Consider the following 12,270-nt stretch of genomic DNA (forward strand, 5'->3'; position numbering starts at 1 on the left):
ATAAATATCTAAACATAAAATATCTAAAACAAATAAATTGTTATTCATCTATTGCACAAAAGCAGCATGAACTAATATAAAATATAAACGATTAACAGGTGCAAGTGTAGAGTTTCTATTTGGGCTATATCACGTGTTTGCAGCGTTGAGCAATGCAGTACTGAAATTTGCGTGCTCACGAATCCTCTCATTATAACACACAAATTGTAGACATTATGAAAGGTTCATTATGCATATATTTATTGTGTTATAACAGAGATTTGTGAGATTGCGATGAACTGAGATGTCTTTTAGAGATTATAAATGCAGCGCTCTTTGCTGGCATTCTGCCATGCCAAACCATGCACGCAGCAGCCGCTTGCTTTAGTTAAAAATAACAGTGTTCTGTGAATGTTGATGCTTTAATAACAAATATTTCTCGGGAGCATGTATGCTGGGATTTCATAAATTTCATGGAGAAAAAAGTAACGTAACTAGTAATGTAACTAATTACTAATTACTTTTTAAATAAAGTAATCAGAACAGTAACGTGATTACTTTTAAAAGGAGTAATCAGTAATTTGATTACATTTTCAGATTAACTTGCCCAACACTGGGTTTAGGGTAGGGTTTAATATAGCTTGTTTGTTATTTTCATTAACCTTTTAGCACCACTTACCAGAACTTGCACAATACGTACATCAACGAACATAATAAAACATTGCTAGATACACGGCCATCAGTTTTGGATAAAACTAAACACACTTTTAGCACCATTCACTGGACATTTCACTTTTAAAGTGTTGTGAAACAATCAAGAAGCAACATTAGATCGCTTTTCAAAAATGTCGCAATGTTTTTCATGTTTTTACAGGCATGTTTTTCCAATGTGCCTGGGTTGCAACATTCATTATGTTACTTAAGTTGTTGTTATCTTTTCTTATCTGTTCTAGGTGATGTGTGCTTTTTGTGGAGCACTGTAACTCGGAGTTTGATTTGCAACGGGCATATCCTGTCAATCATGTCACTTTAATTCATTTATAACAGCAATAGTGTTTAAAGTGACAGATCTGTTGAGAATTACACACTTCTGTCCGATATTTTCCTTGCTCAACCTCTTACTAAGCGGTATCCCTTTGGTCTCTTTTCCCTAATGGTGCCCTTTGAAGTTTGAAGGTTCTTGTTCTAGGAAAAATTATGTTAATTCTCTTGTGAATGAGATCATGAAGTATGTCCACTCATCTGATATTCTTTCTGAACAGTAAAGATTAGTCTTTGAGTCTTTACTATTGATTTAAACTAGATTTTTTTTTAAATGGTAAAGACCACACTTGTGCTTCGCTGAGTATATAGTCAGACAAAAAGGAATAAGAATTAATGCTACAAATGGATGAAACAGCTTTGGAAGCACATGAGGAAAGGGTCCATTGTTGATCGACCACAAAGCCACAACTTTTTCAAACAGCAAGTTTTGTATCGAAATGAAAAAACAATGAAAAGGGAAGAATGAAATGAATGTTAATGTCCGCTCAGTCAGCTCTTTTTTTTCTTCCTTGAGTAAAGAGAGAGATTTGAAAGCGCAGATGAATTGCCCCTCAGTTTTCAAGGTTGCCTTTGTGTATTTTCATTTCATTTATATTGGATAAAAGCCCTTCGTCTTTCAATCTGTTGAATTGTGTGACATGTAGATTGGGGACAATATGTTCTGCATTAGATTTGGTCATTGCATAGCTGATCAGCCATGGGGATAGGCAGAAGCAGAGGATGAGTTTAGTGTCCCTCTGGTCACGTGCAGACACACACACACACACTAATTTCTTCTCATTTTCCAATCTTTCAGTTACATGTCCACTCATTTAAAATTACATCATCTGACTCTCTCAAATGCAATCTAGAGCAGTATAGGTCTGTATTTCATGTGCAATGTGAAGCTGCAGGGATTGGATGTGTAATATGTGATAAATATTTAGTGGCCAGCAGGAAAGAGTTGGCCTACATTTGCTGTCTATTTGTCCTGTCTTACTTTGCAATAACTGCGACGAATGCTACTGACTTATCTCCTAAACTCACATAAACACACATGCACAGATACACACTGGCTCAGGCAGCACACACATATGTGCTGATGGGCAACACACACATTTACATCAAGAAGAAAAAAATAACTTCAGTTTGCTTTTATCTCCCTTTTCTTATTAATTATGCATGCCTCTGTAGGCCGCCGGTCAGACACTCATGAATGAATACATTTGCGGTGCGCACACACTTTAGTTTCTCTCACGGTAGTGAAGAGATCTTTAGTAGCTCATTAAGGGGCCTGCAGTAAGTGAGCATTGATGTTCTCTTTGCAAAGGATGGACGACCACCACATTGTGGGCACTGATTCAGACACCCCCATTCAAAGACTAGATCTAGTTACCCTACACAACAGATATTTAGAAAAATGAATTGGAAAAAAAAGGTTTCAACTGTTGAACCCTATTGAATTTTATTGTATGGACAAAAAAACAGAGATAAAAAAAACAGCATTAATGTCATATAGATTTGGAATGACATGAAATGAGGGTGAGTAAATGATGAGTGATGGGTCAGTCAGATTTTTAATCTGAAGAAATCTGTGATTTCTTGAATGAACTTGTGATGAACTTGAATAGTGTAGTGTATGATATTGTCAATATATTGCCCAGCCCTGGCTGAAATATGTAAATTACTCGCACTTTACAGCCTCTAGTGGCTTTTTTTAATTAATTTTTTTTTTCATAAATGAAAAAACAAAACAATAAATCATGAAATGTATTAATATAACTAATTTAAATAATTCTTCTGCCAAGTAATATAGTTTATTAGACTAGCTGCAGGCTGTTTACATGCCACTTTTAATATATAAACTGTGACTGCAGGTGTGTATTTACCGGTGCTCATCAAATTTAAAATGATTTATTTTGTATAAAGATTCCTCTAAGGCTCTGCTATTTATTTATTTTTTTGTTGTTGTCTTTTTTAAACGTTTTTTATGTAAGACGCAGTTCTTTATTCCCAGCCCTACTTATACTGTATCCAGTGAAGCTGTAATACCATTTGCTGCAGACTTTTGTTTAATGACATGTTTAGGCTACCTCAGTCGTATAAACTTGGAGCCCTCGTCTGACTCTTCCAGTTTTTTTCATTTCTGTTTTCTCCCTTTTCATCAACTCTTTTCTTATACCACTCATCTGACAACACACAAATCTTTCCTTAGCTACTACGATCCCTATCCCTCTCCTTCTCATTCTCCTCCCTCATGGAGTGCTCTAATTGAAGAGGCATGTGCTCTACGCCCCTCTTGTGGGACTCTGTCATTGGCTGCAGGCAAAACATCCGAGGCCAGGCCCCTGCCAGGTGGCATCTTTTTGGGAAGGCCACACTGCGACTTTCCTCTCTCCTTTGCCTGCATCCATCACCTGCTTTACTCCTTGGCTGTTTACATTCCTTTTTCTTCCCTCCTGCACTCTCTTCATTCTTTTTTTTCTCCTAACTGTGACATGATACACTTTTTTTCTTTCTGCTTTTCTCTTTGAAGAAACTGCATAGATTTCCATATTTCTTTTATCCAGGCTCACTTGAAAAACATGCCTGTGGTGATATTTCTGCAATATGATATTACAAAGCTTCTTGCACGTTTTGCGCCAATTTTCAAAGTTAAACGTAGAGTGAGGAGCACTAAAAGCGCGTTCAGGTTTATCCGAAGCAGATGAATGTAAATCTGGCAATGTTTTATTACATTGGTTATTGTACATATCATGGCACTTTGGAAATTAAATGTCTGGTGAGTGGCACTGAAAGGATAATGCTCTATCACATTTGAAACTAACATACCTATACTAAATCCTACCCTAAACCTAACTGTTAGTGCTAAGAAAAGCAAACGTGAAATATAAACATATAAATCTGCTAAAGCAGCCATGCCTTTTTAGCTTGTTTCTACAAATCTTGCATTCCACATCGTAGGTGCAGTGTGCTACCAGGTGAGCTACAGAGCAAGTTTACTATGCCAGAAAAGCCTAAATGTATTAGTTTACAAAACATGCACTATGGCAAAAGCATTTTGAGGTCATAACACACTTTTGTGGAAGGAAACATATGAAAATAAGTCTTTAATAATCAATAATTTGCCCCATAGTCATAATTTGTATGAAAATAAAATAAAATTTGTTAGTGTTTTACTGCCTCTAGTGTTAATTTCAGCTGGAAACTGTATTGATGTGCACATATAGGAACGTTTTTGAAGTTGAGTAAACATCTAGGTAGAGGCACGTTTTTCCATTGAGGATCAGTTGGTTGATAAAATACAGACGTCAGTCAAGATAAGCGCTATCACGCATTCAGTATGAGAATCTAACCCTTTTATCCCAAAGAGCTCTTCATGCTGTTTAAATTTACTGAAATGATTCAAAACTTGATAGATTGACAGTCTCCCTCTTGGCATCACTTTCCCGCACTTCATAATCATTTTAATCTCGGCCTGTGTGAACCTGATAAAATTTGTGCGAACTATTGATTTGTGTAATGTATTTTCTTATCCCTTCAGGAATAGACAATGAGCACATAATCAATATGAAGGGAAGAGCTGGGCGGTTCTATCTATCTGGACAACTGGTTTGGATAGTGCATCTAAATTCAATTATTTTCACTGACATATTTTGACCATTATCTTAAAAAATTATTCCAAACGCATTGTGGCCAGTGTGTGTGTGTGAGTAAGATGCTATTTTGCGAGGCAGTTTGGAAGCGTGCTGTGGTAATCTGTCCTGTGTTGAAGGGGGTGGTGCCCGCTATCACATGTGATTGATAAGGATGTGGATTGCAGGAATTAAAAAGCTGTGGAGTGTGTGTGTGTGTGTGTCTGTGTGTGTGTGTGTGTGTCTGTGTGTGTGTCACAACAGGGAAAATATCAGAAAGCCGCATTCTACTGCATTTGAATCATAGTTCATACTTGTTCATGGGGTTATTTGTGAGTGTATACCTTTGTGTGTGAGCTGGTCGGTCCACATCTTTCATCACTCTAGCCTGTGGCAGGGTCAAAGGCTAAAGAGCCCTTATTGACACAGTGGAGCAGAGCAGGTAAAGAAACGGGAGAGTTTCAATTTTACACTGTAATGGAGGAAATGGCTATAGCTGTGTCTGTGTGTGTGTGTGTGTGTGTGTCCTCCTCATACTCCAATTCCATTCGAGAGAGCCATCAGTTCTCATTGTCTGAATCTTATGTATCGTGCGCCGGGTTTTATGTACAAAGCTTGATTTACTATGTGATATCACTTTAAAGGAGATGAAGGGAGTGTTATGTAGAGGCACTAAGCGGGAGCTTTATGTTGTGTTATGGATTGTATTGTGTGGATTGTGCACACAAATCCCATTTGATTTTGAAATTCAGTCTGGCTGTCTGCTGTCATTCTGCAAGTGATGTAATCTCATCCGTTTGTTCAGACAATGTAGTCAATATCCGTTGCATCTACATTGGTTGCTATAGTAATGAGTTCAGCATAGTGAGTGTCACACTGTTTGATATATAAGGAAAGAGAGACATTGAAAATGAGTATATTCACACAGATTTTGACCAGGTGTCTTCACACTCAACCCCCAGGGGGCCGCAGGAAAGTTAAGAGAATTTGAGAGAATTTTTCTGTCTTTGAAATTTAACTGTAAAATTACTCTTGAACAATATTAATTGTGAAAAGCTCTATACAAATAAATCTGAATTGCAAATGTTTATACATCTGTTTTCTTATAGTGAATGGAAAACACACATCTTATACAAAGTCACTGTTTTCAAGATAAAAATTTAAATAATTTGATTTACCTTCAATACAATAACAACAAGGAAGCCAGTTATTAAATTTAGCAAACAATATGTTGCCTTTCTCAGTTATGTTGAGTTTTTCTCACAGTAGAAATGGGTCTTTATGCATTAAAACATATATATATTTTTATGGATATAGATATTTTTTTATACTTTTGAAAGGGGACAGTGTCATTTTAGTATTGTTTATATGCCATTATTGCATTTAAGAAGATTTCAGTTAGCTTCTGAATATTTTTTTAATATTTAGAATTGAATACATTTCAAAATATTAATATTTGGAATATTGTCAGTTTTCCTTTCAATTTTGTTATGGAATTTTGTCTTTTTGTCTGTTTTAGTAATTTTACTTCAACTTAAGCTTATTATAGTTAGTTCCCAGGGTGACATTTGTAAAAAAAAATTATTATTATTATTATTTCATCTTTATTTCAATTACTGAAATGATTTTTTAAATAATTTTAGTTTTAGTTACAATAACAACAATGGAAGGGGGTTCCTCACAAGGGACTACTCATAATTTTTGGGGGTCCTTGGCATCAAAAGTATGAAAACCCAATTTTGTGCACTTGGTATGACATAAAGTTCAGATTGAGCACCTGTCCTGTTTGTGTATGTATTTCACATTTTATATATTTCCACCAGAGGCTCTCACCATTCTTTTATCCTTTTAAAGCATTCGGTTCTGCCCCACACACTGTAGTCCCTTCTGCAGCACACAACTGCTCATATATCTGTATCACTGAGACACTGTGACTAGTGTGGCACCCCCTAGTGGTCACATCCCTGGTGAGGCGGACTCTAGATAATGAAAGAGCAGGTCACTGTATTGCACCCTCAAAGGGAATGAGCCAATAAAGGACAATTATTGTAATAGTTAATGTGAGCAGAAAATTTGTAAATAGTGCTGGCAATATCGTGAATATGCAGAAAATGAAGTCAGAAAATTAAAAGGAAAATTTATTTTAATTTATGGGAAACTGGGCGTAAGAGAATATGTTTGTTCTCGTGTGTGTATAAGGAATTATGTGTTGTGTTTCCCACATTTTCAGCTGTTTGACCCCCGACTTTGGACACTTAATGGCTTTGTACAGGAGTGCTGATCCATTCAGTAATTCCCTGTCATCGTGACCAGAGCTTGTTAAAACACGCGCGCGCACACACATAGGGCAATGAAAACCCTAGAAATTGCTTTCTGTCCTCTTAATGGAAAACGGATAAGATCTGATAGGCTCGTGTGTTCTCACAGAGCAGCTGGGACGGGCATACACAAGCTTTGTACGGTGACAGCGACACCCCAACTGTTTAACATAGTCTCCTGCTTTACACCCATAAACACCACTAATGGGATCAACAATAGATATTAAGTGGAGATGTATTTCCCCTAGAGGTCCTTTACAACAGAGCCATGTTTTGTTTATTTTGTCCTTCCTTTTTGCAGATCTTTTGATTGTCTTAAGTTACCTGCAAGCTAATTAGCATGAGTTTAAACTGCAAAGCAGTGCTTGGAAAATGCTTGGAAACATGTAACAGCGGGCGCTATGTGAAAAGCCTCCGGCGACAAGCAGTTTGTTTGTTTGTTCTGAATGTGAATCTGCTGCATGACATGACACAAACACAACCAATCAGAAGGTGATTGATGTTTAAATACACTGTGTGTGTGTATCGGTGCATGTTTAGGAATTCTGTCTGATACAATAAGCTGATCATTATTATTAATTACAATAAATATGATAATTATTTTCACATAATGGCCAATAACTGATAAATGGTAATTATTGAAATTCTTTGTTTGTATAATTAAAAAAATAAGTGAATTTTGTGAATAAGTGCTTTTTTTTACGTTTATAAACATTACTCCCTTATGCTCACAAAGGCTGCATTTATCTGAATGTGAATCTGCTGCATGACATGACACAAACACAGCCAATCAGAAGGTGATTGATGTTTAAATACACTGTGTGTGTGTGTATCGGTGCATGTTTAGGAATTCTGTCTGATACAATAAGCTGATCATTATTATTAATTACAATAAATATGATAATTATTTTCACATAATGGCCAATAACTGATAAATGGTAATTATTGAAATTCTTTGTTTGTATAATTAAAAAAATAAGTGAATTTTGTGAATAAGTGCTTTTTTTTACGTTTATAAACATTACTCCCTTATGCTCACAAAGGCTGCATTTATTTGATCAAAAATACAGTAAAAACAATACTATTATGAAATATTAGTGCAATTAAAAATAACAATTTTTTTATTTAAATATATATTTTAAATATGTAGCCTAATTTATTTCTGTGATGGCAAAGCTTATTTTTCAGCAGCCATTACTACAGTCTTTGCTGCTCAAGAAAAAAAATATTATTATTGTCAATGTCTTTACTCTTGCTTTTGATCAAATGAATGTGTCTTTGGTAAATAAAAGTATTAATTTCTTAAAAAAAAAAAAAAAAACTGACCCCAAACTTTTGAACAGTAGTGTATTTTTTTTGTAAACAATTTGCTATAGAATACATTTAACAGTTTTTATTAAAATATTATTAGTTGTCATATATCATATAATATAATATCAATGATAACGATGAATTTATAAATCTCCGACAGTGGCCAGAAAACAACATGATGTATATATTGTGCATATATATTGTGTGAGCCAATGAGATTTCACAGTAGGAGGGGCTACTGAACATGACTTTGAAGAAATGTAGCAGTACTTAGATTGTACATACAGAATAGCAATTTATCGAAAGTAGCATATGTATTGAAACAACAGCATCATTGTATTAGTTGCTGTGTTGTTGTTCTCAGTATTGCTTTTCCCATGCTCTGTCCTTCCCCTCTTGTTCCTCTGTTCTTTGCTGTCCCTCACCCATCAGCTTGTGCCTCATGTTTTGAGAAATTGCCTCAGTGATGTTTTCTGACAGTGACGTTAATCGAAGCACCAAACGCATAGTAGCACTCCAATTGAAAGGAAATTTGCTCACTGCCTTCTACACAAAGCCAAACAACCTGTGACCGCTTTCACGCATGCATATAAACGTGAAAGTCCTTGCACACATGTGTAGTGCCAGAAATGTAAACATAAGTTCACACTGGTGCAGCTCGAAGGGCAAAGTTTTGACATTTGAAACGCATGAAAAAAACAGTCGGAAAATACCAAGTCAGATGTCTGAAATGATTTCCCGATACCTCATGCAGTTGTTTTCCACAGTGATTTTGACTGTGCTGTGGCAATCGTTTATATATTATAGTGACAAGAAAAAGATGGATTTAACATGAATTTCTGCATGAATTGGTCATGAAATTTGATCTTGCTTACATCAATAGACAAACATAATCTGCCTAAACAAATCACATTTATTTACATGCTTTTTCCACTCCACTGTGAATTTTTGAACATTGTGTTCAATTAAGACAAAATGTATTATTGTTTGTCTGATTCATTAAAGCAGTCTGTTGAAGATCAGATCTAATTTAATGGCTAATTTCCACAGAAATCCATGATAAAGGGTTCACATTCTTTTTCCTGCAACTATAATTCATCAACTAACCATCTAACTTAAAATATTACTCCTACATCTTTAGTTTCGCTATAATGCAAGACATAGTTTGCACAAAGCTCCACATTAATCTCCTGCCTTATGAATCTTGGCTGGCCAACAATTAAGGAATGTGAGGCTTCCAAACCAAAAGGAAGAAGGGAGAGAAAGAGAAAGTGTGCATGTGTGTGTATGTGTGTGTGTGTGTGTGTGTGAGAGAGAGAGAGAGAGAGAGAGCGAGAGAGAGAGAATTATGATTCCTCCCGTCGTGCTCTGACCTGTTTGCTCATTCATAAGGCGTCACTTGTCGAGGTCCATAGAGGAACCAGCAGGATGTGGAGCAATTAAATGTGCCGCATGTTGTTGGAATACCAATGCGCTCTGCCGTTGACGTGTGTAATCTCAAACCTCTGCCGTCTTTGTGCCACCTGCATCAAAGCCTCAGAGGAACTTTTCATTAATCTTTCTGGGGTTTTTTTATTTTTAATCACTGTCATCTCCCCCTTTCCTGTTGCTGTAGCTGCATCTATATTATTACTAAAGGATTACAGCAATTTATACATTTGCATACGGTAAGTCAAGAGTAATGATGGGCCTAATCAGTTCCTGTACTGCAGATGCTGATACTTCTGGTTAGATTTAAACCGTCGGATCTAATTGACACTTAAACTAAACCTCTATCATGGTGCTTTGACAAAAAAAAAAAAAAAAAACCTAAATCAGCACAGTCCAGAAAAGTATTTGCCACCTTGTAGCGTGATTCTCTTGTGCAGAAACTGCAGCGGGGTGTAACAAGGGCCACTGCTGTGCAGATTAGCGCACCAATTACACCCGTGCATGGGAATGCAAACTTTTCCTGCTGTCAACAGATGCTTGTGTGTGAGATTCTGTTAAATAAACTGCCATTTCCTAATTACAGAAGAGAAAAAAACGAGAGATAGCATTGGTATCTGTGTAGACATTAGCGGGTGGTGCACATCAGTGCTAATTCGTGTTGTCCCTGAAGATAATTCACAAGAGCCCACAAATGGCACTACAGGAGCACAACGATTTCATGGACCTCATACTTCACATAATGGTGCCGAAAATCTGAATTTCTTGCTATTACGCAAATTTGATGTAAATGGATGGAATTGTCACTCGGTGGCTTTATAAAACGCATACTGATATAAATGAGTTTAACAAGGTTTGTAAATGTCAGTTTAGTTTCCTGCTCACAGGTGAAGCTCTGAGTTTGCTATATAGTAACTTAACCAAAAAGTTATTTTAATGTTTTTAAATAATAATAATATCTGGGCACAAGATGAAATCATGTTTATGTAATTTCCAGTTAGAGGGTAGTGCATTACTATGATATGACCTTTAGACTTTATTTGCATGTGTGAAAGGAACACTTCATCATGTTTTCTTAGTTAGCAAATTTTTACATTTCACAAAATGTTTTTGTTATCCCCACCTTAAATTTTTTTTAATAGAGTTACAGTAAGGTTCAGTTACAGCATTTATTAATCTTGGTTAATTCTACATATCCTAACACATTTTTAACATTTTAAATTAATTAAATTTAATTAATTAATTTTTAACATCTAAAATTAATTAAATTTAATTAACATTAATATTAAAGCTGCAGTCCGTAACTTTTTTTGGTTAAAAATGATCCGAAATCAATATTTGAGCAAGTACATAACCAGCCAGTGTTCAAAACTATCGCCTTACTTTAGCCCGATTCACAACGGTTAGCTTATAATAATGTTTTCTAATTTGAGTGTTACGGGTAGGTTTTCGCGGGAAATTCGAGCATGGCACTGCGTCATTACGTCACGTCTGTAAACATAAAGAAGTTGTCCCGGCTACTAGGCTATTGCATGTGAGAATGCTGCAGGTGGCCGATCGATAATAGTCTTTTCTCACAGCAGCCATAATAATTAAATGTATCATTTTGATGGCGGATTATAATTATGTGTTTATGAAACACATGTGAATGAAATTAAATTATATTCCAGTTATAAATGTGCTTCTGATTACAGATAGCCTGGGATTACAAATATTTGTATTTTAAAGAAAACAAGTTCGAAGGGAGCATAATTTGCTTTTTGGGTTAAAATAATTATTAGATTAGACTGTGCAGAAATTGAAATCTGCACGCTAATACACACTATACTCATAGTCACCAATGCTGATGTTATTAACATTAATAATTTGAGAATAAAGTATAACAATAATAATAATTTGAACGGCGACAAAGAGGCAAAATTTACGGACTGCAGCTTTAATGTATTATTAACAAACATTAGTAACCATGAACAATAGTATATTTATAAATGAACTTTAACCTAGATTAATAAATGTTTTCATTGTGATTCATGATTCCTAATGCATTTACAATTGAACCTTATTGTAAAGTGTTGAATATCAATTTTCCAGTTTTACAAATTCCATATTTCTTTAATTCTAATGGGCTAATAGTCTTTTAAGGCACAGTCTGAAAAAAATAAAAACCTCTCCCGGGTCCATTTCCACTCCACACCATGTTCTGGTCATGTGTGACATGCTCTTTGTCCCAGGACAACATAGACAGGGTGTCATGTGAAGGATTGTGAGTGTCATTCACATTACTAAATGTCAATACTAAACATCAGACCTCCTCAAGGATTTTATCCATGGCGGTCTGAACGCATATAAGTGCCCGCATATAGAGCTATATGGGCACACTTCCAAACTGTAACCTCAGCAGAAGGTCAGTGCTCAGAAGAAGGACAGTGGAGATGGGCAGACAATGATGCTTATGAAACATGCACTGTATTTCATTCTGCTGGAGGACATATCATATACTGCATTTTAAAAAGCCATTTGGACAAAATGTTTATATTTTGCAGCATTTTAAGGGAGAGTCCACGTCCACCCCCCCA

At 35.8% G+C, this 12,270-nt stretch overlaps 1 protein-coding gene across 1 annotated transcript in view; it reads left to right on the forward strand.

The window, feature by feature from the left end:
* pik3r3b (phosphoinositide-3-kinase, regulatory subunit 3b (gamma)) overlaps window positions 1-12,270 on the forward strand; it is a 163,935-nt gene that overhangs the window by 54,643 nt on the left and 97,022 nt on the right. The gene's annotated exons all lie outside the window — the stretch shown is intronic.

Source organism: Sinocyclocheilus rhinocerous, unplaced genomic scaffold, assembly GCF_001515625.1.
Source record: "Sinocyclocheilus rhinocerous isolate Xijiao unplaced genomic scaffold, SAMN03320098_v1.1 scaffold690, whole genome shotgun sequence".
NCBI classification, from domain to species: Eukaryota; Metazoa; Chordata; class Actinopteri; order Cypriniformes; family Cyprinidae; genus Sinocyclocheilus; species Sinocyclocheilus rhinocerous.